The 27764-nt window shown below is 43.4% G+C and overlaps 1 long non-coding RNA gene across 1 annotated transcript in view; it reads left to right on the top strand.

Moving 5' to 3' along the window:
* Positions 1–646: 646 nt before the first annotated feature.
* The window catches only part of LOC310833838, a 28887-nt gene continuing 1769 nt past the window's right edge, over positions 647–27764 (top strand). Inside the window, exons 1-3 of the long non-coding RNA XR_014558958.1 lie at positions 647–686; positions 2629–2836; positions 23457–23664. This is a non-coding gene — a long non-coding RNA (uncharacterized lncRNA). The remainder of the gene's footprint in view (positions 687–2628; positions 2837–23456; positions 23665–27764) is intronic.

Below are 27764 nucleotides of genomic sequence, written 5' to 3'. Positions count from 1 at the left end.
GACCAAGAAGCCCAACTATTTCACTTCTCTGCCACCTTTGTTCATGCTTAAGTCAAAAACTCCTTGTTAGAACTATTTTTAAAGCAGCTCTATATAAAGAGCTCTGTCCTTCATAAGTGATTTTTTTTAAAAAAATCATACTTTGCAGATCTTTGCCCGATTTCCATGGATCAATACTGAGTGTGACTTCTTTTGCCAACTGAAGGCAGAGAGGATTGCTTCCAGAAATCAGCTAAGTAAAGTCATGGACTCTATAACTTTAACTTTATATGCAGATTTCTGAGCCTCTAGCTTTTTTTCTGTTTCAAAATCAGGCATTCATTGAACATGTGTAAGTTTGAAAGAAGTGTGGCAATAGCAGGAGGCTCTATCTTCAAGCATCAGTCAAATGTTGAAGGTCAGCATGGAGCCCTGCAAGTGTTTGCCAGTAGACCTTCCGTCCCCAGTCTCGTGTCTCCAGTTGTTACTGCAATACAACTCCAGTCATCCCTGACGAGCCATGTTGGCTGGGGCTGATGGGAGTTGTAGTTCAACAACATCTAGAGGGCACTGGGTTAGGAAGGCTTCAATAGACTCTAAATGAGTGATTGGAGAGCCTGCCTTTTGTAGATTCCTCAGTCACACTGACAGAGTCTATATGCAGTTGTATACATAGAGGACTCCATACAAACCTTAAGCCAAACATGGTGAGTTGCAATGGGGCAATCACACCCCTCATCAATGCACACATGGAAGCCCTTTCGTTACTTAGCTGGTTGGAACACTAGTTCAAATGCTACTTTACATTTATTTTTGTTCACCTGAATTTACATTGTGGGATTTCTAAAGAATGCTTAATTTTGTCTTACAAATTCTTTTATGTTCTTCCAGTTTTGTACAAAGCCTTGAAAATTGCTTTAAAAACATATAATATTATTCTTGACATAATACACAGGAGATTTACTCAGTTATGTTCAAAAGGTATTTGAATTGTGTAGGGGGGGGGGAACGTGTGCATGAACTAGGTTATAAGATCATAAGAGCTGGAAGGCACCTCAAAGGCAATCTGGGCCAACCAACTATTAGTGTAGGAGATCCACATCTACAGCATTCCTGAGAGGTGGCCATGCAGCCTCTCCTTCAAAATATATAATGAAGGAAAGTCCACCACCTTCCAAGGTTGTGTTTTCCACTATTAAACAGATCATCCAATCAGGAACTTCTTCTAAATGATCTAGAAAAAGCCTATAAAGCCAGGTTATTAATTTAGGTACTGATAGACTGTTTGGACATCTGTAACCGCTTTTCTGAATGGAAGTTGTACGCATAGTTCATGCTTCAAAGGTAAAAATTGTTTTATTTTTCCTGTTCATTTTAAGGTGCAAAAGATGGGCATGCATACATCAGCCTGTTTAATGTTTGCATGTTAGCACTCATACCTGTCAATCTAGAGTGAAACCAAAGCTTTACAAGGCCCATGAGGCCTTGTGGGGCTGGCTGTGACATTTATCTCCTGCCTCAAGTTGTTGCAGGCCAAATGGGTCAAGTGGGTGTGAACTGCCGCCCGTTAAACTCCTGCAGCTTATGAAAGAGAGCAGGGTTGAGTTGTACCGACCTCTCTCATAACTAGCAGCTGTTGTTGGCCACTCTGAAGCTCTGGGTGGGAGACTTCTAAATCTTCACTAGTATTTTTAAAGGTTGCTTTATTCTTGAAACCATTCTAAGCCTAGTCTTTCCAGAGATGATAGTTAACACAGAAACATAGGGAGTTGCCCTATTCGATCTCAGGCAATGTGTCCATCTAGCTCAGAAGGACCAAAGAGAACTGGCATTGACTCTCCAGGATTCTCAGATGAGTGTTACTCTCAGGTCTACCTGGAGATGCCAGGGATTGAACCTGGAATCTTTTGCATGCAAAGCAGATGCTGTACCATGAATTTAACTTAGGGTATCCATTCCATGGATGACAACTGAAATAGCCCAATATATTAAATTCATATTGATATAATTAATTATGGGTGTTAAGGCTTAAGTGACTTATGGCTCACATTCACTACACAGTTACGAGACAGTAATTTTAGGGGTTGTCCTGTTCATATCCATAGGCAAGATAAGAAAAAAAAAAAATTCGGAACAGCTGCCAGAGGGGAGTCCCATTTGCTCTATTGTTACTTTCACAGAATTCATGTCCCCTCCCCACAAAAGAAACTCCCCCCCCCCAAGAAAACAAAAATGTATCTTTTGTACTATTTTCTCATGCATAAGTTTAAAGCAATGCACAGTGGATCTACATATGAGTTAATGTGTGGCCTTTGTGCCTTCTTATGCTATTCTGAATATTCAGGGGCCTCAAAATTTATCATTATGTTCTTTTAGTTAAGGATTGCCACTGTTATTGCAGAAACCGTGACAATAAAAGCACTACCACACATTTGACCTGATAAGGTTTCCTAACATCCTCTCCCTTGCTGCTGTCCCCCAATAGCATACCACTTCTAGACGGGAGAAACATCATCAGCAATTATGAAGAATTTTCAAAAGGAGACTAATTACATGTATACATTTTTTAAAAAACTTGTAACTCCATTATTTAATTACATATGTTGAACTGTGGCAAAAGTCTGAAAACACTTCACTTTCTCTTAATAGGGTAAAATGCAAAGATCTACATGACAGATGACAAAGACAAGCCAAAGTCTACATGAATGGCATCTTTGCCAGACCCACGACTTCTAGTGGCACCAGGGGCATTTCTGGGTCAGGACTAGGACCATCACTGAAGCTCTCAGCTTTGTTGTCGTTTTAAGAATGACTTGAGCACCTGAATCCATCAACATCATCATCAGTCACCAGTTGGGTATGTAGGGAGTAGGCAAACTTTTTAGGAATACTGGTCTCAAGCTGCATGTTCAAGCTGCATATACTTCAGATACGTTTCCTGAGTAATTCATACAACAGCCTTGTAAGAAAGTCCACATCGCTCACGGGGAACTGATGCTTTGAGTCACTGGCTTCCCTAAGACCTCTAGCAAGTTCCCTGCATAGACAAGCAATGAACAGGGATTTTCCTGGATTACAACTCAGTCCCTTAGTCACTGCTGTAGCTATATTGGTGCTACAGATGTGCTAATGGTAGCAATAGCATATAAACAGTAGCTGTTCTCTCAATAACATGCACCACTTAGAAAGGCTAATGATTAAGCAGTATATAAATTCCTCAAATAAAATATAAATACAGTGGTACCTCGGGTTACATACGCTTCAGGTTACAGACTCCACTTACCCAGAAATAGTGCTTCAGGTTAAGAACTCTGCTTCAGGATGAGAACAGAAATCGTGCTCTGGCAGTGTGGTGGCAGCAGGAGGCCCTATTAGCTAAAGTGGTGCTTCAGGTTAAGAACAGTTTCAGGTTAAGAACAGACCTCCGGAACGAATTAAGTACTTAACCCGAGGTACCACTGTATTGGTAAAGTATCAGCAGCAAAACAGGCTCAGCAATTAACCCTAGTAAAAGTAAGTGTGCCAGTCCTGTGTTTGTCCCAGATAAAGAGGGATTTGCAGCCCCTTACTATTCTCCTCCTTCAAGGCAAACAACAATGCCTACTTAGTTTCTTTGCCTTTAAGGCAGTGCTTTGCAACCCTTTATATTTTAATTGCAGCAGTTGTATTTTTGGGACACCAAGACACAGCTTTCGCATTCTCCACCCCACCCCACCCCGTTACACAATTCAAAAGCTACACTCTGCTCCTCTGCACATCAGCTGCATTCTTATTAACGGCATGGCCGATTTCTGATGCTCCTGATTTGTTTGATAAAGAGCTAGTTGAGATGCTGGGCATGTTAATAAGGGGTCGTATGCTTTCCCTGTGTTCTCAGCAAGGTGCCCGCCTGTGGCACACAACCTGGCACGGCCCACATTCTTATACTGCTCCTAACAGGCGGAGCGCACCGGCCTTTTTCCCCCAATTCACCCGATCATTCACAAGTTAGCTCCAACCCAGCCTTGTAATTGCCATTCGTCACACTTATAGGGTACCCTTTTATGTGCTGTATCTCACTGATGTCTCTCAACGCCAGGCCAGTGCCACAGGGTACTAGTCTACAACAAAGATCTCAAACGCAGTTTAAAATGTAACACCATAAAAGAGAAAAATAATAGCTAAAATCACGGCCGGATACCTACAGGCTCTGTGGATTTTCTCAGTTCAACCGGTGCTCAGATTCAGAGCTAGTATCTTCAGTGGCATGCACAGAGTGTCAAGCTGTCTTCTTATGCCCCTGCCCAGACAGCAATCTTGAAGACGTATTTTCCGGCAAGGGAAGACAATTGATTATGTAGATATGAAAAGGCTTTTTGTCTCAGCACCTTCCAGCTAAGGGTGAGACAGGAGGAAATACAGGCTTATTCTTTTGTCATGGGGGTTAGCTCTGAGTTTATGTTATGAATTCAGTACTGTTTCAGGCAAGTTCATATGGCTGGCAATCCTCACTGTATCTAGGAAAAAGAGAGGGGAGGCTTGCCATCTGGATATGATGACGTGAATACACTGACAGCATGAACCAGCAAGTCCATGTAGCGACTGGACACTTGACCACTGCAGTCTTGACCACTTTCAGATCCTTTCTGAGCTGTTGCAATCATGCAACCATGCAATTTGCAACCATGCAAATTGCAGCAGCCACACACACACACACCTGGCAATAGTTCATCCCATCTGGGTCACAAAGGTCTCTCGGAGGTATTGAAAAGAGGGCACTTGTTTACAAACCGGTCCATAGACTTGGGCCTACAGTTTCTCAGATGGGATATGTGCCCAAGACAAGTGCTATTTTCAAGCTGTGGTACCAAGGAGTTTGAAAACATATTGGATAGTGCAGGCTAGGATGGTAGAATGTGAAAGAAAGAAAGAAAGAAAGAAAGAAAGAAAGAAAGAAAGAGCTAAACTTGCTACCAAAATTTAATATAAAGTGAAATTCAAATTAAATTGTAAGGTTCCTGTACATATATATGTTAAGAGGAATGTAAGTTGAGCAGTTAATGTGCATAATAATCAGCTGTTGTGCACATTTACCAGGTCTCATGGAGAATTAACACATGATCCTTGAAGAGGGAATTGGGGACATTACCCAGTCAATATGCATAACCATAACAAGCCTTGGGGAATGTGCATATCTTGGTTGAATTCTGTACATTCTCTGGCCATTATGCGTAACCCCCACAGGCTTGGGGGAATATGTATATCTGGGCTTCATCTTCTACAATTTCTGGGCAATGCGCACATTTTCTAGGCAGTATGCAAAGTCTCTGTAAGAAAACTGCATTTCTCCCCACCTCTATTTCTTGTTCAGAAGTATACAATCTCTACTCCCCAGGCTGTTTCTAGACCAATGCCTAATCTTAAATAGGCCAATACATACCCTCCCACTCATCAGCCAAGGAGCAGGAAGAAGTGGGCAGATAAAGATAAAGATTTATCCATTTATAACTGTCAGGGAACTGCCATCGGAGCCAGAGGGAGAGGTAGGGCTCCAGAGGGGTTCCGGAGAGCGTCCCGGGAGGGAGAGAAGCAGCCCATCTTCTGGGGAAGGAATTCATCGTAGCACCAGTGGAGAAGGGGGGCAGATGGGGGAATCGGCGAGGTGACTCCATGACTCCTCGCCGGAGACCAGCGGGGAGAGCACGGGTCCTCCGCTGCCCACACCCTCCCTGCGCAGAAGGCTTCCACGCAGGGAGAGTAGGCAGCGACTAGGCGTCAAAGAACTTCTTTGCTGGAAGAAGTTCAAGAAACGCCCACTGACGGATTCTGCCAGCGATTGAGACAGCCACAGGTGCATGGCTGTCCGGACAGAAAGGGTTCACCCAGGTAACCCAGCCAGGTGTGGCATCGATTTATGCACGAGCAACCCCTAGAACCATTACAATAACCTACCCTTTTTCTATAGGCACCATTTTTTGCATCCCACCCCCCTTTTAATCACTCTCAATGCATGTCCTAAAATGCAACTAATATTCATGTACTTAGGGTTGTTGTTTTAACACAGAAATACATTTTCTGTAAGTTTTAGAAAGTTTTCATAGTTAAACAACTGAATAATAAAATACATCTGAGTTTCATTTTTTATTGGGGGGACCTCATGGAGATTTGGCTATACTAAAGTCAGGAATCAATTCTAGACAATATTCTGAGAAGATGTATTTCTGTTTCATGCGGTCCATTAATAGGAAGAAAACAATGTTAAATAACAAAGAGAAAAATGGGTTTCCTTTCTTTTTGCAAGCCCTTGTGTGTTGTAAGTAATTATATACATGGCTGAGAACTATAAACTAGCCTCACAAATACAGATTGACCTACCTGTATATTTTCCAGTAAGAAGCAATGTCTACTATTTCCAGGGGGGTAAAGTCTGCAGTTCTAAGCTATATACAAATGATAAAAGCAAAGACATCAAAGTGTTCAGCCTTTCAACTCATGCTCAATTAGAATAAAAGTTTTGGTTGATGTTTTAAACATTTAGGGCTAACTAACTGTGACAGCATCTCAGCTCTGCAAATGGGATGATTTTGGATTGACTTTTGATCTGACTGACAGTTTCTTATACACTTCAGTGTCGGTTTATAACACACAAGTCCACATTTGAATGCACATGTGTCTAATTAGAAACTGTTTATGGACTAGCCACATAAATTTAACACACAAGAGTAAAAGTAAAAGGACTTCTTTTTTTTAAAAGGGGGGATGGAGTTTAATGGAAGAGAGCTAATTTGAAAAGGTGCCTGATGTATTCATTTCTTTTGCAACTTGAAGAAAAGGGCACATTTACCATATGGGAAACCTTTAACAGGAGCATTTAAAATAAAAGGTCAATAAATGACCCATCAAAAATAGTTTAGTACAAACAGAAGTGGGGAGAGGTAAATGGCCAAAAACATTTTTAGGGAACAATCCTGACCTCAGCAGGAGGACAAGAAATATCAGCGCAGCTACTTTGACATTGTCAATAATATGGTACACTCTTGCTTCCTTTCATGAAGCTTGTGTGAAGATTTTAACCCCAAAAAAATTCTGAAAAAAGAATAGTCCTGTTGCAAGAGACATGGAAATTAGTTTTAAAAACCAATCCCACCTTTGGCTCATCACCAGTTATTTTACATTGTGGGGCAATGACAATAGCATCCACTAGCAGAATGTCCTTGTGAATTACACCGTCCTGTTTCCATCAGACCTATTGTACTCAGAACAGAAAATTTACTTCATCATTAGGCATGACTTTCCACCTTTCCATTGCACTGCATTTTAGAGTGGCTGATAGAAATGTATTTGTACTCATGTCCTGCGGACTTTAAGGCAAAAATTAAAAATTAAAAATAAAATACTGTACTAGCTCATGTTACATATCCACAAAGCAAAAGTGCCCAAGTAACATCTTGGTTGCATGCAGGGTGGCTATGGAAGCCTGTCAGAGAATAGCCCTCTGTTTGAATGGCTCTTCAGCCCAAGTCTAATTCAAGGTTTCGTCTTGTTCTTAAAGAAACAATTTCTAAACCCAGCTCCAGGATTGTGTTCTTCTATCTTACATTTCACCACATAATACCAGTCCTGAAAGGCCTACGTTGGCTTCCAGTATGTTTCCAAGCACAATTCAAAGTGTTGGTGCTGACCTTTAAAGCCCTAAATGGCCTTGGCCCAGTATACCTGAAGGAGCATCTCCACCCCCATTGTTCTACCCGGACACTGAGGTCCAGCGCCGAGGGCCTTCTGGTGGTTCCCTCACTGCGAGAAGCAAAGGTACGGGGAACCAGGCAGAGTGTTCTTGGTAGTGGCACCCGCCATGTGGAACGCCCTCCCATTAGATGTCAAAGAGATAAACAACTTTCTGACCTTTAGAAGACATCTGAAGTCAGCCCTGTTTAGGGAATATTTTAATGTTTGATGTTTTATTGTGTTTTTAATATTCTGTTGGGAGCTGCCCAGAGTGGCTGGGGAAACCCAGCCAGATGGGCAGGATATTAAGAAGAAGAAGGAGGTGGAGGAGGAGGAGGAGGAGGAGGAGGATTTTACTTCATTATGGTCCCTCAGTGCATATAGAAGAGTACTTACTTCTGGCCTCAAAAATATTTTCCACAGCCACTTTGCATGCAGGAAAAATAAAAAAATGACACAGCTTTAGCATCAAGGTTTGCATATGGAACACGTCAGATAAGGAAGGGAAGGCCCACCTGAAGCTGAGGATTTTCTTCCTGTGTTTTGTCTGGAAAGGATGAAGAAAAAAATGAAATGGAAGAATATGAGTTTATTCAGATCATTTAATCTACCTCTCTCATAGAGGATTCGTGACAACCCAGGTGACGCCGTAGCACTGATACCAGCGAACACAGACGGGGTTGGTGAAGAGCCTGAAGTGGGAAGCGCCAAAATGAATAAGAATATAATAACATTTTCTTGATGAAATAATACTTCCATGTCAGAGAAAACGAAACTGTCAGCATTCCTTTGTAGGTCTCTCTCAGGCTTAAGAAAGGGTCCTTGACAGTTCTCGCACTGCCTTTAAATATCTTATTGAAATGTAGATTAAGTCTGTACATCTTATAATAGTTGGAAAGCCTTTTCATTTTAAGTCTTGTAGAAAACCAAGAATTAAGTAAGTATTAACTTTAGCAGTTATATTTCAGCATTTTTTTCCGCAGGTTGATCCTTCCTAGACCTAATATTTAGATTTATTTAAAGCGACAGTAGATTACCTGCCAGTACAGTAGGAATGGCATTATGCATTGCTAGCAATTGCTATAAAGTAAGATTGATTGCATCCATAACATTGCTGTCTTTCATGCATTTTATATACAGAGTGGCACAGAAAGTCCTTTCATTTGTGAGGATATTTCAGTAGTTCTGGGTTTTTAAAATTTTCATTATTTCAAAGCGTTCTCTGGCATAGTTTACCGCTGCTTATCTGTTTAGATGTAAAAGTCATGATCTGGAAACGTATGGCATATAAATTATCTGCCAGGAGATTTATGGAGCAGGGTTAGTCCTCAAACTTTTGATATCTCCTGTGGTGTTTTTAGTTACTAAATTGTACACAGGAAGCAACTTCCAATAGAACTTGGGCACTGCAAGTTCTACTTGAGTGAATTAGACCAATTACACTAGAGAGCTGGTGTAAATTGAATATAAGATTGCATTTTTTATCTGATGATATTAAATTGTGTTGTAATAGTCACAATTGTTTTACAAGTAAAGATTTCTGTAGATTTCATTTATTTACTTTTTTACATTTTAACCTTTGCATTTTTGTTTTTAACTAAAGTGCATACCTAAACTTCTCAGAAGGAACTAACAATGAGTAAGCATATGTGTTGAAATAGGATTTCAGAAGAGTTGCTGCAATGGTCTATGTATGGGGGGGGGAAAGACTTCAGGCTTTCAGCAGATGCTCAGAATGTTGAAAGCACGCATAAGTCTGAGGTGCAGTAGGATAGTTGGGTGTTTTGCCCAAAAATAAATGTACATTTGTGATTTCCTGGTTCCATCTACTATGCTTTTAATTGTTTCATCCCTCCCACTCACAAAAAATTGACTGTGAAAACTTGCTTTCACAGAAATCCCTCTAAAACCAATGACACCTAAGCAATAAAACTCTCAGATAACACACAGCTAAACTTTCATCTCACAAATGATACTTAGAGGCTGAGGCTACCAATGATTACTAATCACAATAGCTCTTGGTTACCTCAACTATCGGGACTGAATATGAATTCTTGGAGAGCAACAGCATGAAAGGCCTATTGTCCTCATGTTCTGCCTGGAGGTTTCCCATCGAAATCTCTTTGACCATCGCGGGAAACACTCAGGAATCTCTTCTAATCCAGAAGGGCTCTTTGTGTGTTCCTATGTTCTTAAAATACACATATATATACAGGGCACACTGCCCTTCCAGACTGTGGAAGTAGAACACTCTCTTCCAAAGTCTGAATGAGAAATGAGTGCAAGGGGAACGTTTCAGGCATATTTTGGCCTAATGTATGTGTATGCAAATATTTGAATGTAGATAAGAAAATATTGTCCCTGGCTCATTTGAAATGGAGCAAGAACATTTCAGAAGGAAATGATTCATGAATGGGCAAAGATAGAGTCTGAGTTATGCAGAAAGCGAAAATTCAAAGCAAGTTAACGTTGAAATACTACATGGGAAATTATCTAACTCCTCTGGTAGCAGTTAAATGCAACAACTTGAACATTTTGGCAATCTCCGTAAGAGGGTACTGGCATGCTTTTTCGTGGGTTTGGGGAATGCTATTTAAATAATCCAGGAAATTATTTTTTCCCTTTTTCTTTAAGCATTGAAATAGATTTGAATCTAAGACCTACCCTTGAGTTATGCATATTTGGTCTTCGATTGGCATGGCCAATTGAGCAGCATGGCCAACAGAATTTTGCAGCCATGAACAACAGCCAAGTTAATAATCTGTAAAAGATGGAAAGACTGGAAGGGATCTTCTAGCCTTGAATAGTGCATATTTTCCATGAAAAAAATATCAGTTGGCGCACTAAGGAAATAATCAAGTGACTGGTTAGAAAGAGAGAGAGAGAATGCTGAATGGATATAAGATTTACTGCACACACTTTATAAGGAATGTTTTCTCTTCATGGATTTTTCTTTATTTCACTCTTTCTCCACTTTTAAAAAATGCCTGGATTCTTCCCATTCTGCATGACTGAACATTGAAGAAAGTACAATACCTTTTTGCAGCTTATAGATACAATGGTACAACAAACTTGACAGCAATATCTGCTTGCAAGTATTGAATATTTGTTCAAAGGGGATGAAAATTAAACAGGAGAGCTGAAAATATTGTGTATTCTAAAGCAAATTGTTGAATGGGTAACAAAGGAACACGGAAGCTACTTTTCTGTGAGTAGCTCCTGTTCAGCTGGTAAAAGGTAAAGGGACCCCTGACTCTGGGGTTGCGGCACTCATCTTGCTTTACTGGTCGAGGGAGCTGGTGTACAACTTCCAGGTCATGTGGCCAGCATAACTAAGCTGCTTCTGGATAACCAGAGCAGCGGACGGAAACACCTATTTATCTACTTGCACTTTGATGTGCTTTCAAACTGCTAGGTTGGCAGGATCAGAGACTGAACAATGGGAGCTCACCCCATCACAGGGATTCGAACTGCTGACCTTCCAATTGGCAAGCCCAAGAGGGTCTGTGGTTTAGACCAAAGCGCCACCCGCGTCCCCGCTGGAGGAACATTTAAATGACTCTATCATGAAGTCAGGATCAGTCATAGTAGTCCTAGCCTTAACCTACGCATTTCCATGCGGCTCTGCATGATGTGAAAGCTGAAATCTAAAACTCTGAAAGGGACAAGACACCCCAAATGTACCACAAATATAGATTGCTTGGTAGGTAAAGAGGGACTTAATGAATGTCCTGTGGAGTTGTGTTTAGTTGTGGATTGATAATGCCAATTGTGTTGTATTTCCGTGTGGATTTTTTTGTGGTTTCTCAGTTGTGGTTCATTGGGTCAAAAAAAAATTAAAAGTGGCACTGAAACCCTAGAAAGGATCTGTGGCATGCATACAAATGGGGAGATAATTTATCTCTGATCGGCTTCCCAATTCAATTCAGTCAAGACTTCACTGGGAACTGTACTAGGCAGCTCTTTTGTGTATACTCTCTCCTTGAAATAATAATAACAAGCACCACTGAATGCAATGGTGGTCATTCCCAGTAATTTTAGGATTGCATTGTTAAAAAGGGAAGGTATGGGAAGGCTGGGATAGAATTAGGAATCAGGGCCTAAGGACAGTGGAGAATTCTGAAGGAAACAGAAGTGGAAATCAAAGGCCCCTTGCACCCCTAACAAGGAATTGCATTGGTGTCCCCTGCCCACACACACAAACACACACACAAAACGCCTTTGAGTAACAGTGCAAGAAGGATGGAAAGGTTCTCTTGCATTTGATCTAACCGCGAGAGCAGTGGTGCAAAGCCCACACATATATATCATACACTCCATAGTCTGAAATGTGGTTTTTGTTTTAGAGGGGGCAGAACTGCACTCCCAGCAGGGGATGGGTGTTCCAACAACCTCTGGGTACACCTGTGGTGGAAATTGCCAATGTTCACTTCTTCTTCTCATGCCCTGAATAGAAATCAACCTAGTAAATACAATCAATGTGTGCTGTTGTTGCTCTTTTCAGTTTGCACACATCACATAATTGATGACGTTTCCCCCCCCCTTTACATTGTGTTACCTTTCCATTTAAATGAATCGCGAGGGGAAAACGTAATGTAAAATTTCACCACAGCAGATAGTGAGATTACTAACATAATTTTTGTTGGAAGTTGAACTGCAGTGGAATGGAAACAGGGCTGCATGCAATGAAGAAAGGTCAGCAGAGAAATTCATGCCTTTTCAAATCCTTATAGCTGTGTCCTTAAGTGCAGTGCTCTTCTTCCCCACAGACTGCAAGGTCAGTGAGTGGGGACCCTAGAGTGGTAGTAGGGGCACTTTAACCCTACATCATCCACTGTGGTCCTTTTGTAGATCAGAACTCCTGTTTATGACATTTGTACTGGAATAACTACTCACTTCAGTGGCAGGGTTCCCTCCCCTCCATATATGAGCTGCAGAACAATCTAGGCTGGTATGATAATGGAGACAGCAAAGGTTAAAGCCCCCTAACCCAACCATGGGCCTAGCTCCCCATACTCTGGCACCCCACCCCCAAAAGTAACCCCATCAGTACTTATTGGTGCAGATATGAAGTTAATATATCACTATGAGAAACTAAGAAAGCATTCTGGGTAAAAACACAGAAAAATCATCCATTTCCAAATGCCTCCTGTTGTAGCATTGTGTCCTGCTGTCTGGACGACAGTTTGTAAGTTGTTTTTGCTTGACTCCATATTTATTGCAAGGACATGGTAAATACATATTGATTACCCTCTTTGTTCTAAGTAGTTCCTGTTTTGCTGGCAAAGTTCCCCTTGTTTTCTTCCTCCCTTTCTTTGAAAATACTACCAAGTGATTAAAAACACACAAAAAGCAGCCTTTAAATTTTATTACAATAGCTGGATGGCTGAGCTCCTTTGCTCCCTCTGTTGGTTCTGCTGTTGAAGTTAAGTCAATAAATAAAATGCCCTTCTCGAGTAGAAATTATCCCGTAAAAGTAAATAATAATAATAATAATAATAATTGTAGCAAGACAGTATTTGTCACAGTTATAATCTAAAGCTTGAGGGAAGGAAGCTGAATAATGTATTATTTCAATTTTTTTATTTGTTTATATTTCATTTACTAATTGTAAAGCCTTTTTACTAAAGTTTCCTACTCAAAATAGTGTGAGATTGAAGAACAATGATGGGATGAAGGAACTCGACTTTTGGCGCAATTAAAGGCTCTCCCATGCATGCCAGTAGATTTTTAATTATTTTAGATGCTTGATGTTCTATATAAAGAGAGAGAGATTTCATATCCATTAAAGAAAGTACATAAGGTTGACCTTGCCTTTCATAGATATGCATTGTATTTGGACCTTGTCATGCACCACAGTCAACTTCCTTTTGTAACACAATGAGCAGTTTAGCCTTATTGGAGACAGAGGGATTATGATACATGCTATTGAACAAATCTAAGGCTAATCTCTGGAATGGAAGGTCCATTCCCACCAACAAGTATGTTATGGCCTACCAGCCCTTTCACAGTGATGCTACCAGGTAGAAGCCCAGAGCCCCATTCAGTAGAAGGAGCAGGAAGACCCCAAATACAGTGGTACCTCAGGTTACAAACACCTTGGGTTACCAACACTTTGGGGCACAGGCTATGCTAACCCAGAAGTAGTACCTCGGGTTAAGAACTTTACCTCAGGATGGGAACAGAAATTGCGTGGTGGCGGCAGCAGGAGGCCCCATTAGCTAAAGTGGTACCTCAGGTTAAGAACAGTTTCAGGTTAAAATGGACTTCCGGAACGAATTAAGTTCATAACCAGAGGTACCACTGTAATAGTAGTAGTAGTAGTAGTAATTTATTATTTCTACCCCACCCATCTGGCTGGGTTTCCCCAGCCACTCTGGGCAGCTTCCAACAGAAGGTTAAAAATACATTAAATACAGTACATTAAAATAAAATGCAGCAGGACTTGTTATCTGCATTTGGAAGTAGTTCCAGAGTCTAAAAACACCACACTGTAATGCTGCTCCTACATTCTTCCCAGTTTGCTCAAAACCTATGCTGTTTTCTTCCACCATGTTATATGATAAAGGGCAGGTGAGCAGATCTACAAAACCTGTGACAGCTCTGGACAGATCTACTTGCAGAGGAGGGAGCAAAGTGTTCCAATTCTTGCTTCTGGGTGCTGCCACTATACCTACATAAGCATAGATACCCTCTACAAAATATTTTACAATCCAACACATATAGGGGCACACACACACACACACACACACACACACTTACATAAATGAATCAAAGCCCTCCTCAGAAATTCCGTTTTCTTACTGTTCCATACACCTGCTGAATAGCTAGTTTTTGATGACTCTGGACATTACAGGTCCTCTTTACCTTCTTGGTGAACGTGTTACCCTCACTGCAACATGGACTTGACATTTGGGCCTAACTGTTAGCATCGCCATCAGACTCAGCAGAGAAGACAAACACTCCTTCCCAGTAATGGAGCAGCGGAAGTTCATTGGTCGCAAAGAGCTTCCTCCCTGATTGCTCACCTGCCACCCTTCTCAAGCCCAGTAAACTGTAAATAAAATGAAGCACTGAAACCTAATATTTGAGTGCTCTGTATTCATGAATTTTGTCTTGGTTCAGAGATTATCTACTGTGGCGTTTGAAACCTGAGCAGTGTGGGCTTCGTTCCTTTCCCATATCTATAATAAACAACCATTCTTATTTGTTTCAGTAAGCATGATGTTAAGAGTCAGAAAGCTGGAGATAAGGGTACCCAGGGAAACTATTTAAACTATAGGTAATGGGCTAGATTCCCAGGCTCAGCTACCAGGGAGCAAGGTAATTAAATGCCTTGCCCAAATAACGTAAGTTCCAAATCCATCAGTGTAATTTGATCAATACAAAAAGTAAAGAAAATTCTGTTTTCTATATTTAATATAATAAGAATACAACATTTCTTACTGGGTTGCTGGGTTTGTTTGAATGTTTTACGTCTTGCTCTCAGACACTACACATTTATAGTATTTCCCTGTTAGAGTGTTGTGGCATAGTAACACTGTGTGGTTGTGTGTGGAAAGAGAGAAATGGAAGGTTGGGGAAGAAAGATCTTCTGGGATCAGACAGAAACAAGAAGGAACAGGAAATAACTAGGATGAAGGGTCAGCGGAGACAAGAACAGCAGAATAGGAAAGAAAACCAATGACAAAGAAAGTCACATGAAAAGAGGAAGAACAAAGCGAAAGCATGGAAATGTACCTAATATGGCGTCTTGAATTTTAACTTGCTTATTTTGCTGGGCATCAAATGCATTACTGTGACGTGACATTTCAACCAATAACCCGTCATCCCTTGTCACAGCTTTATTACTATGGAGGGGGGGCATAGCTCTCGTCCACATGTACAAGGTCCCAGGTAGGGATGTAAGAAGGCATTTTCCATTCTGCCCTCTTCTTGGGCACATGCAGGACTGTTTCTGTACCACAGCAGTTCGCTGCCCACTGTGGCAAAATTATATCAGAATAATTTACATAATTAGCCCTATAAATTACTTCACCCTTTGGCTATTCCACCCCATTAAGTTAAATGTAAAGGCAACAAAATGCAAACTTTTGGAGGGGGCATTATTGGGTTGTTTTTATTTTGATTATGTGTTTTGTGTTTTCATATTGTGATTTTATCCTGTGATTCTGTAAATTTTACTATTTATACCCCAACCATATGACTGAGTTGCCCCCACTACTCTGGGTGGCTTCCAACATATATCAAAACATAATAAGACATTAAACATTTTAAAAAATCTTCCCTAAGCAGGGCTGCCTTCAGATGGCTCAGGGGTCAGATAACTCCATATCCTCCAACTTTTCTCCAATGAAAATAGGGACATCCTACCATACCCTCCATGGGACGTGGGTGGCGCTGTGGGATAAACCACAGAGCCTAGGGCTTGCGGATCAGAAGGTTAGCTGTTCAAATCCCCGTGGCGGGGTGAGCTCCCGTTGCTCGGTCCCTGCTCCTGCCAACCTAGCAGTTCGAAAGCATGTCAAAGTGCAAGTAGATAATTAGGTACCACTCTGGCGGGAAGATAAACGGTGTTTCCATGCACTGCTCTGGTTCACCAGAAGCGGCTTAGTCATGCTGGCCACATGACCCGGAAGCTATACGCTGGCTCCCTTGGCCAGTAAAGCGAGATGAGTGCTGTAACCCCAGAGTCGGCCACGACTGGACCTAATGGTCAGGGGTCCCTTTACCTTTACCTTACCATACCCTCCAATATTTCTTTGCTGAAAATAGGGACACCCTAAGGAAAAGTCGGACATTCTAGGATCAAATTAGAAACTCGGACAGCTTCTGTAAATCTGTGACTGTCCCTGGAAAATAGGGACACTTGGAGGGTCTGAGAAAAGCCATTCCGGGGAAGAAGGCAGGCAAGCAGATAGATATGCGCCAATAGTACAGAGATGCAAATGCTGTGCATGACTAATGATGGGAGTGTCACCGGAATTTGTTCCCAGTAAATTGCAAGGCCCTCGAATAAGGTAATACAGAATAATTTAAAGTTTGGGAAGCTTTTACCTCCTCGCTTGCTCGTGTATGAATTCCCATGGGTCCTCTGAGTCCGAGTTTATTGACCCTTAGGGCATGAAGCCAAGCCCATCTGTTTATCGAAGCCAGCTTTGTGTGGGAGGCGCCTTGCCTCTAAATGACCAGCTGGGGATGCCGTTTCCAAGGCCCTTTAAATTATGGTGGCTGTTGGTGATTAATCTCAGGTTTGTCTGGATTTTGCCCGTTACCAGCAATCTCTTGAATTGCAATTGCATACAGAGACTGTCATGGGGTGTAAGCAAGCCTTTCAAATCCAGGTAATATGCATAAGCAAAAGTAATGACTAATTCTTCTCCTTAACTATTTACCTAGGCTTGCATTGGAAAAGCAACTGACTTAAAAAATAATAATCATAGCATTCCTACAAGGATATTGCTGTAATACATTAGTACTTTTCGCAGAGCGTTTGAATGTCACTCAATGTGATGTCGATTAAAAAGGTAAAGGTAAAGGACCCCTGACAGTTAAGTCCAATCGCAGACGACTCTGGGGTTGCGGTGCTCATCTCACTTTACTGGCTGAGGGAGCAGCCGTTTGTCCGCAGACAGTTTTTCTGGGTCATGTGGCCAGCTTCTGGCGCAACGGAACACTGAAACCAGAGCAGGAAATGCCATTTGCCTTCCCGCCAGAGCAGTACCTATTTATCTGCCTGCAATTTTTTGGGTGTGCTTTCGAACCGCTAGGTTGGCAGGAGCTGGGACCGAGCAACTGGAGCTCACCCCTTCACGGCAATTTGAACTGCTGACCTTCTGATCGGTAAGCCCAAGAGGCTCAGTGGTTTAGACCACAGCGCCACCAGCATGATATCTGTTTTGTTAATAGATTCTGTTCTTCTCCATCCGGCATGTGGTGCTCTGGCAACATCCCATTCAGGAGCAGCACATCTGCTCAGCATCAACAGAAGAATGCATTGTGTCTGAGGTGGCTCTATGTAGGAAGGGACCGAAGATCAGCTGTAGGGCAACTGCTTGGCTTGCAGAAGGCCCCAACTTCACTTGTCAGCATTTCCAGCTGAAAAAGATTTGGGAAAGCAGGTTTGGGAAATGCTGCTGTGCCTGAGACCCCGGAGAATTACACCCAGGAATTGAGAATAGCAAGTGCTGGACTAGAAGGACCAGACAGTGGAAGAGCACCAATTTGCATGCAAAAGAATCCATCCCTGGCATACGGCTGGGAAGACCCCTTCTCTGAAACGTCAAGAGAGCTGCTGCCTATCAATATAGGCAGTGGGTGGAGCAATGATCTGACTTAGGACAGCCATGCACAGGGCTTTCCCCCACCCCAGCCAGAGCTCACTGCAGCTTAGTTCTGGCACCTCTCAGGTAGACACCATTGCCATTCTAAGAGAACAAGGGAGATGTTCATGGTGAGCTCCAGCACCTCTTTTTCTAGAAAAATAGCACTAGCCATGCATACATAGAGGTTTCTTTCACACCAGCTAATGAACACGTGGAGGCTGTGGGAAAGCCCATCTGGCAAAGGAGATCAGAGAGTGGGTCCACTGGGCAGGATCCCTCTTTCCTCCCCACATTTTTAGGAAATTCAGATGCATTCCGAGAGTTTGTAGTTCTCAAGAAGCACTCCAGCCTTCTGTGGGCAGTCTATTCTCATAGAAGTGCATGGGGAGGGGAATAAATGTGCTTGCTCTGACCTCCACTGACATCCTCATCAGCCTCTGTGAGTTGGAGGCAGATCTCTGCAACAGGGAACTTGGTCTTTCTTCTCACGGAGAATCCTGAAAGCTCAGGAGGTCAAATCATGCAGTGAGCCTACATGAGTAGAAAAGCAGCCCTTCCTGCAGAGGGATGCAGGGGGGGTGGAGATGATGCACTTGTTCTTATTGTGTGATGGATTAGAAGTTATGGAGAAGGGCTGCAGGACATCTCCTTTGCACACAGAATGTCCCAGGCTCAACCACAGGAATCTCCAGGTAGGGTTCAGAGAGACTGTTCCAGATGATGGAGAGCTGCTGTCATTCCCTGTAGACAATACTAAGCTACGTGAACTGAATCTGACTCTTTATAAGACAGCTTCAGTATCCCTATAGATGTTTGTGTGGAAGGAATGCATGTATGAAGCTACACATGTGAGATGAGCTGGACCAGGATCCTAATTTAATTGCAAAGTGGCTCGAGATGCAGGCCCTGAACAGGCCTGCCTATATTCTTTTCTCACTGCTTTACAACAGCAGTGAAAAGAAGAAGAAATACATCTATTAGAGCAATTAAGTGGTGTCTGTGTGTTTGCAAGAGGGGCGGGGGGGGGGGTTGTCCTGTTTCTTCCCCTTTGCCAACGTCCTTCTGAGTAGCATGTTTGGCAGCTACCAAATGACATGGCCTGCACAGAGTTGATTTTGACGAAGCCTCTGGGATGTGTTAAAAAGTAAACCAGATCAAATCACGTACTGGAAAGCATAACTCAATCAAAGAGAAATGTATGATTAAGGGTGACATGGGCAAGGCAAGCTTTGCCAGAGCTCAGGGTAAATATTTGTATCTGTGTGAAGTGAAAGCTTCACATTGCTGATGTCAAGCAGCTGGAATTTTCATTGTTTATAAACTTTTGTTGTTACAGTTGGGTTTTGGCAGAAAAGTTACCAAAGACCAGGGGAGAGGGGGGCGGGGGGGGCGGGGAACCTAGTTCTCCAAGAAAGAACGTTTGGCTTTTGGTGCATCAGCTTAGCTAGGTAAGCATATAATGAACCTGCATTCCTTTGCCCTTTTAACAAAAATAAAAAATGGAGCCCTAGAGATATGCATGGGTCAGCAGCGATTGCACCACACTTCTTCAGTATAATGGAAGCACAGGAAATAGTCAAAGCCCCAAGGGCAGAATCCTCTACAGAACCATCAGACCCCAATTAAACCTCATTATCCAGCCTAAAGCAGGCATGGTGGCCAATGTGCTGTACTCTAAAGAGGGCACACATTTACAGATGAATTTAGATGACCCTAGAAAGTGAGCCAAGCCACAAGTTGCAGGAGAAGGGTGAAAATCCCCAGGTTAATCTGGCACAGGTTAATCTTCCTTCTCAGTCCCAGTTACAGCAATCATTTCAACCTTGAATGCAAAGTAAATCTCAGCTAGTGCAATGGCTTGGGAGGAAATTGCAATCAGGCATATGTTATCATGTCTATTTATTCCTAACGCAGATTGCCTTTCCAAAACCAATGGGAAAAAATGCAACAACCTGTTCAAAAGAATGGGAGGTAGGTATATAGGAGCAAAGATAATGTCTTATACGGAGCCACAAGAGTCCCAGTTATCAGTGTAGACCGTGAAAATCTCACCTAGGAAGAAAGGTCATAACAAGCAACAAGAGAGAACATCATACCGTATTTTTCGCCCTATAGGACGCACCGGCCCATAGGACGCACCTAGTTTTTTGGGGGGGAAATCAAGGGGAAAAATTTTTTTCCCGCCCAGGTTTACGCAGCCATCCCCAAGCTAGAAGAGGGATACAGAGCGCTCCGTCTCCCTCTTCTGCCTTCAGGGACAGCTTCTCTAGCCTCCGTGGGGCAGCGGCTTGCCCTGCTGTCCCCCGAGCTGGTGGGGCTGGTGATGGGGAGAAGCTTGCTTCTCCCCCCCGCCCGCCCGCCAGCCTCCAGACCAGGTCCGGGAATAGCGGGGTGGCAGCGCTCCGCCTCCCTGCTATCCCCCAAGCTTGTGGGGCTGGCGGGGGGGGGGGGAGAAGCAAGCTTGCTTCTCCCCATCGCCAGCCTCCAGATCAGGTCGGGGAATAGCGGGGTGGCGGCGCTCTGCCTCCCCGCTATCCCCCAAGCTTGTGGGGCTGGTGGGGGGGAGAAGCAAGCTTGCTTCTCCCCATCGCCAGCCTCCAGATCAGGTCGGGAATAGCGGGGTGGTGGCGCTCTGCCTCCCCGCTATCCCCCAAGCTTGTGGGGCTGGCGGGGGGGGGGGGAGAAGCAAGCTTGCTTCTCCCCATCGCCAGCCTCCAGATCAGGTCGGGGAATAGCGGGGTGGCGGCGCTCCGCCTCCCCGCTATCCCCCGAGCTTGTGGGGCTGGCAATGGGGAGAAGTAAGCTTGCTTCTCCCCCCCCCCAGCGAGCCCCCAGATCACGTCGGGGAATAGCGGGGTGGTGGCGCTCTGCCTCCCCGCTATCCCCCAAGCTTGTGGGGCTGGTGGGGGGGAGAAGCAAGCTTGCTTCTCCCCCCCCCCAGCCTCCAGACCAGGTCGGGGAATAGCGGGGTGGCGGCGCTGCGCCTCCCCGCTGTCCCCCGAGCTTGTGGGCTGCAGGCTGCTGCCCGCAAGCCTTGCGAGCCCGCGGGACCTCCCGCCAGGCTTGCAAGGCTTGCGGACAGCTTTCTGAAGCCTGGAGAGCGAGAGGGGTCGGTGCGCACCGACCCCTCTCGCTCTCCAGGCTTCAGCGAAAGCCTGCATTCGCCCCATAGGACGCACACGCATTTCCCCTTCATTTTTGGAGGGGGAAAAGTGCGTCCTATAGGGCGAAAAATACGGTAACAGGACTATAGCTCAAAATTGGAATATTGCAAGATCTCATGCTCACCTTGCCCATTTTTTAACACTTATTTATGATAATCATGGCAGTGATCATTCTTCGCTATGCTCCTGGTACCACTTGTTAATCTTTCATCTTTATTTGATCTAGAAGATCCCAGAACATGACACAAAAGTTGTGCCTTTCCTTAGATTTGGCCTCAAATGTCAAATCGGCCATGTTTCCTACCCCTAACGTGATTTGCCTTTATGAGAATGCTCTGTGTCAATGAAATTTGGCTGTACAGTGACATTTCTTCCCCACCCTGCATCCTTATCATGATTCAGGAATATAGATTTGTGCGAATTAGTGTCTTCTTTCTCAGATAAAGGAATTTCCCTACTCCCAAAGCATTTTCTAGATTTTGAGGCATGACATCTACCCACAACATTCTAAAATACAAGACATACTCTAGACTGCATTGGTTACACCATACTACAATGTTGGACCAATCTCTCATGTTTAAAAAAGTATCTTCTTAAATAAGTAAACTTTACATTTCTGTTGAAATGTCTCTTTTATTGATGTGGTTAGTAGAGGAGGGGAAATGAGGGGGAGATATGTTGACCTACTTAGGGACTGAACCCAGAACGTTGGGAATTGTGCCCAAGAGCCTTAAGAAGATAAACTAATAGGCCAACTAGGCTCTCTCCTTACTCATGCCATTAAACTGCAGCTACAGATGTGTGTTGCTGCATTATTATTATTTTTTGCAATATCTTACTGACTAGATTAGCTTATTAGAGCATCTCAAGGGGTTGGAGATGGAAGTTTAATCTCTAGCTATTTCTTTCTCTGTGTCAAAAAGAAATCAGGATTCCAATGCTAAGTAATTTTTTTTTTAAAAAAAAAAATCTCTTGCATTGAGCTATAAGCTGCACATTACACATAATACAGGAGGCAGGGTCTTCTTATGACAATTTAGGGGGTTGATCCAAAGACTATTGAAGTCAATGGGAATTTTTCTGGGATTAAGTCCCCGGTGATCAAGTATCAAAAGAATATATTTCAAGATGAGATGGACACATTTTATTTCGAAGACAAATTCCTCCTCCTTGGATGAGAGCTTAGCAAAGGGACAGTTTGCAAATGTGTGCTGTAGCAGAGAAGGGAGAAGGGAGGTAGCTGAGCAAATAAATTAAGGAAGCAGATGAACTTTACAGCTCTTATTACTCCAGGCAGGGAATATACTGAAGCAGCTTTGAAGGTCTTTGAGAAGAGTTGCTTCTGTTTTGATCTGGTGGGAAGTCACATGCTATAAAGCCAAGGCCTTTCAGAAGAAGGGACTTTATGTTGGTGCAAGAGAACTCAGCAGGCTAAAGTGAAAACAAAACACCCCTAACATAAGGTATTCGGGGAGGGTATTTTAATTAGAATTCCCCCAAAGACAAAGCACGTGACAAAGACACAGAACAGCTTGAGGCTGCTAAACATTTGAAGAATGAAATTGATAGGGGAAAAAACAAGGGTACCACTGTGATGGTTGTGTTGAAGTAGGTGAAATCTGACTGCTTGGTGGAAAGGGGATGGAGGTTAGTTCCTAGGCACTTGGATATGAGAGAGAGAGAGAGAGAGAGAGAGAGAGAGAGAGAGAGAGAGAGAGAGAGACTACTGGGCAAGTTATTTTCATATCCCATTTAGATGCTTTCAGAGCACTGCTAACTGTTTCAAACATCCTTCCCCTATTCTTGTCCTTTAGAAAAGAAGAACTGTGTTGGAGCAAATCAAATGCCAATCTAGTCCAGCATTCTGTTCTCACAGTGGGTAATCAGATGCCTGTGGGATACCCAAAAGCCTATCTCATTGGTGAGAGGAGTTTCCTGATCAGGCTCCCCAGAAACTGATATTATCTTGCCTCTAATTCTGGAGACAGCATGGAGTCACCATGAAGACTAGTAGCCCTGATAGCCCTATCTTCCAGGAATGTGTCTAATTCCCCTTTAGAACTGACTGCAGTGGTGGCCCTCGCTATCTCTTGGGGGAAGTGAATTCCACAGTATAGTTTTGCGCCACGCGAAGAAATGCTGCCTGATTCCATCCCTGTAAAGCATCATTGGTTAACTTCAGGCTTAAGTATTATGAGAATGATAAATACTTCCTATCCGTTTTCCTCACTGTACATTCAGAGTATCATGATGTGCTCTAGTTGGTTTTCTTCCTATCTTTCAGACCAATAAAGAAGCAATGGCCTTGGTACTGATGTTGGAGGAAGCTTCCATTGTCACTTCTTCCTGGCTTCTGGAAAAGCACAGAGGCAATTGATAGCAGAGTTTGAGGAGGATCCTCAAGGATGTTTTATATGTGTGCCTGCCAATAGTGGAGCTCACACTCACCCCTCACTGTGCATGCCTGGAGTGACTGAAGAGCCAATAAATAGGTAGGTAGCCTTATTCTGAGATGGACCATTGGTCCTTCTGCTTCAGTTCATTTAGGTAAAGGTAAAGGGACCCCTGACCATTAGGTCCAGTCGTGACTGACTCTGGGGTTGCGGCGCTCATCTTACTTTCTTGGCTGAGGGAGCCGGCGTACAGCTTCTGGGTCATGTGGCTAGCATGACTAAGCCGCTTCTAGCGAATCAGAACAGTGCATGGAAACTCTGTTTACCTTCCCGCCAGAGCGGTACCTATTTATCTACTTGCACTTTGACGTGCTTTCGAACTGCTAGGTTGGCAGGAGCCCATTCATTAAGTTAAGTCTATATAGACAGACGACAACTCTCCAGGTTTTTTTGTGGGGGAGCAATGACAGCTTTCACAGACCTACCTGGGAGGTGTCAGGGACTGAATCTGGGACTTTTCCATGCAAAGCGGGAGCCACAATCCCTTGCACCCTTGGCAAACAGATGTATTGACACCCCTGGCAATTGGCTGTATTGGCGCTCCCCCAATCACTTTACTGCAATAGCCACAGTAAAAATTACTACATGTTATGTGACCCAGGTACTCAAAGCATCCTGAGTGAGGGTGAGGCAAGGAGGAAGGGCAAAAAAGATAATGGGAAGCTTCTCCAGAAGAAGAAGGTGTCACACACATCTGTCATATGCTCCATTGTCTGATAGGTGATTTCTTTTGTGCCCGTTTCACAAACCCATAAGTACACCTCTGGGTCCATCCCCAAATATTCTATATTTCACAATGCTAGCCAATACTTTTGGAGTTGTTATTCTCATCCAGTGTTCGAAATTCCCATTGTTCTAGACACATTTTGCAATAGGGAATTTCATTAGCACGAGCATTTTCTGAGCTCTGGGCACATTACTGTGCCTAGGTTTTCAGATTAAAACTGCAGAGTGGAAGGAAAGGAGGACCTTTTTCTGCCTCCCCTCTTCCAGCTACTCTCTGAAGACCAGAGAAGAGACCTTCTTAAGAATATTAGAGGGGTGGGCAGGGGAAGGACTAGACCATGTGAAAAATGAACATTATATTTTAGCCTCAGTTCATTCATTTTCAGCTTTGTATTCTTGTTATACAAAAAACACGCCTAGCCATTCCGTTGTTGCACCCATAGCCTACGTTTAAGGTGCCATTTAGCTCCTAGCTTTCATATCTCAGTTTCTAACACTGTTCTTATCCTATCCCAAAGCCCTAAACTCTGCAGAAGCACAGCCTTTTCTTTGACCCACTTGTCTTTCTGAGCTATTGAGTAGGTGATATAACATATTACCATTTGAAGACTTTCAACTGAAGATGTGCTGCATGCTTGTTGTCTTTTTAAAAGTTATTGGAATCCCAATATGACCAACAGCAAGAAGCCCAAATCTACTAAAGCTGTTTTTGAACGGCATCTAATTACTGGCTCTCAGAGTTCCTTCTGCAATAATATCTCCTGCTTGCCACTTTTTTTACCTCCCCTCTGTTGTGAAACTGACTGAGGAAACCACCCATGAATGTTCTTATGTAAGCGTGTAGAATTAAGTGGATTGTACATGCGCCCATGTTGAATTCCCCACTGTGCATGTAAGTAAACAAACAAACAGGTACACTGATTCGGCACATGTTTAACACAGCTTCTGAACAGGGATTTTGTCTGCTGGTGAAGCAGAGGTTAGCACATGATGCCCTTGCAAAAGATGCTTGTGCACCACCAATATTCAACAACATTAGCCAGCTCTATTAGGAACAGAAATCAAGCCCCTGCTGGTGTAATTAAGAAATCTTCCCTTCCAGGCCCTGGGCTTCAGAGACTTGGATCACTAGCTAATTCCAATTTAGAGAGCTTTCTTGATAACAGTCTTTGTAAACTAGGTAATAATAATCACAGGACAAAAACTTTTCCTTGAAGCAAGGACTGCAGTTACAGCTGCCTGTCTGGGGTAAAAGAAACTGGTTATGCCTTGGATCAATCCACCAGTAATGTGGGCCTTTTTGTTTTTCTGATACTGGGGCAAGCTAATGTGGCTCTTCAAAATACAATTGCTTGAACTTCTCAGGTCTTCAATTCCAAGTGATTCAATGGAGATGGAAGAGAATATTTCTTACCTAAGTCTAATGCAGGCTATACCAATCTGCAATGCTCCAAATGTTTTAGACTATTATTATTTAAACTTGTTAGTTGCTTTTTAAAACAAAATTAATTTAGAGTGACTTACAACAATAAATAACATACATTAAAACAAGGATAAAATAAAACAGAAACTCAAACTCCCATCAGCCAGGGGTGCCAACCTGAACAAAATATTGGGGGGAGAGCAGGTAAGCCCCACCCTGCATAATCAATCACATGATGCAGTGCACACACACCATTTGAATGGCAATGCCCATCAACTTTAAGAGGCCCCCAACTTATGGGAGGGTGAAGCCCTCTCAGCCTCTAGGAGTTGGGTTCTATGAAATATGAGAAAGAGACAGAGACAGAGAAATAGATCTGAGAAGACTAACATCTGCTCTGTGCAATCACCACAGATCCTCTGAACCCACCTTCTAGTGTACAGTGCCCGGGCAGCAAGGACTAACAAATATGGGAAATGATTGCAGGAAGGTATATTATCACACAGCTAGGGATGGCCGGATCTGTCAACTTCAGTATTTCTTAGCTTCCCATTTTTCCAGTCTTAAATTTAGTTCCCACATTTTTGTACCATATTGTGTGTGTGCATTTTTAATGAAGACCTCATGAACATTAATCAACATTTTAGAGTGAATTCTAATATGCTGATTTTGTGTGTGTGTGTGTGCGCGCACACATATATAATACACCTTTCTTTAAAGCAATATTTCCTAACATACTGTATTTTTCGCCCTATAGGACGCACTATTTCCCCTCCAAAAATGAAGGGGAAATCTGTGTGCGTTCTATGGGGCGAATACAGGCTTTTGCTGAAGCTTGGAGAGCGAGAGGGGTCGGTGCGCACTGACCCCTCTCGCTCTCCAGGCTTCAGGAAGCTATCAGCAAGCCTGGGGAGCCCGCAGGGGTTTCCGCAGGGCTCCCTAGGCTGCGGATAGCAGCCTGCTGTCCGGCGCGCGGGCGCCCTGAAGCAGAGCGCCCCGCGCGCCGGGCAGACATCTGCAGCCTGGGGAGCCCTGCGGGAGTTCCCGCAGGGCTCCCTAGGCTGCAGATAACAGCCTGCTGCACAGAGCGCGGGGCGCACTGAAGCAGAAAACCCTGCGCTTCGGGCAGACATCGGCCAGCCCCACAAGCTCGGGGGACAGTGGGGAGGCACAGCGTCACCATCCCACTGTTCCTCGACCTGGTTTGGTTTCCCCGACCTGGTTTTGGGGGGGAAATAAAGGGGGGGGGGAAATTCCTCTATTTCCCCCCAAAAAAACTAGGTGCGTCCTATGGGACGGAGCGTCCTATGGGACAAAAAATACGGTAATCCACTTTAACCTAGTTTCTGCATTCTTTTTTTGCTACACATTACTTGGATGAAGAACTACATCTCAAAATTCAAAGTTTCAAAGTGCAGCTGTGGTTTTTTCAGTTCATGTGCTGTTGCAGAAAATGTTCATTAGGTAGACTTGCCCTTAAGTGAAAACTGAATCGAATTTTGCTCCGACACATTTCATTTCCATCCCAGTTGCAAAATGGATGGATTATTTTTTTTTAGACTGCAATCCTAAACACACTCACTTAGGAAGCACCACTGTATATAGTGGAACTTGCTTCTAAACCCAGAACCCTTTCATTTCCCCCTTCCCTTTCCCATTCCCAAATTTCCAAACTCCTGAATTTATACTCTGAATGAATTTGCACTGGTGTGTGTGTGTTTTTGTGTGTGTAGCTGGATTTTCAGTGTGCGGTGGGAATGGGGGAAGAGGTAGAGAACTGTCAATGCAACCATTTTGGTGCAGTCAATCTAGCAGGGCCAGGAATGAGGTTGCCAGCACACATGTCACCTAGTGAAAGCTGCCGAAGCAGCTGTTGCAAAGCCGCAACTTCGACCTGAGGCCCTGTTACTCTCCTCTTCTGTGAGATCCAAGCAGCTCCCACTTCAGCCCAGCAGGAACCTTGGCAAAGTTTCAAGCTAATGGCTTCGAG

This window comes from Podarcis gaigeae (genome assembly GCF_964106915.1).
Source record: "Podarcis gaigeae genome assembly, chromosome: 1".
Classification (NCBI taxonomy): Eukaryota; Metazoa; Chordata; class Lepidosauria; order Squamata; family Lacertidae; genus Podarcis; species Podarcis gaigeae.
Note: the sequence above shows the minus strand (reverse complement) of the source record. Positions and strands in the feature narration are given on the sequence as shown.